This window comes from Penaeus monodon, chromosome 28 (assembly GCF_015228065.2).
Source record: "Penaeus monodon isolate SGIC_2016 chromosome 28, NSTDA_Pmon_1, whole genome shotgun sequence".
Taxonomy (NCBI): Eukaryota; Metazoa; Arthropoda; class Malacostraca; order Decapoda; family Penaeidae; genus Penaeus; species Penaeus monodon.
The window spans coordinates 37,709,590-37,710,120 of NC_051413.1; positions in this window are offsets into that span (position 1 = coordinate 37,709,590).

The following is a 531-nucleotide window of genomic DNA, read 5'->3' on the forward strand; positions in this document are numbered from 1 at the left end:
ATATGACATGCTTGTTCCGTGCATGTTACCTTTCAGTGTTTTATTTTATATTTTGCGTTCGTTTCCCTTTACGTTTGATTGAACCTTCTTTTTGCGTTTCGTTCCTTGTTTCTTTTTTGTTCGTTTTTAGGTTTATATTACTCCGTCCTTGTTTATTCCTTCGTGTCTGTTTCTGTTTACATATTTCATCTTTGATTTTTATTTACTTATTTATTTTTGTTTGTCCGTTTGGATGACTCTTCCATCATTTCTCTTTCTCCTGTTTCTTGTTTATTGTTGCTTTGTTTTCGTGTTTCTTTCTCATTTTTTTAAAATCTTCCCATCTTTTTTTTTCTATCTCATTTTCTCCTAATATTTCTTTTTCTTCTACTTTTATTTTTATTTTATTTTTATTTTTTATTTTCTATTTCAATTTTATTTTTTATTTTTTATTTTTTATCATTATTATTTTTTTATATATATATTTTTTTCTTATTCCTCATTTCTGCATTTCGCTTATGTAATTCCCCTCGACTTTTTCGCAGAAGCGCA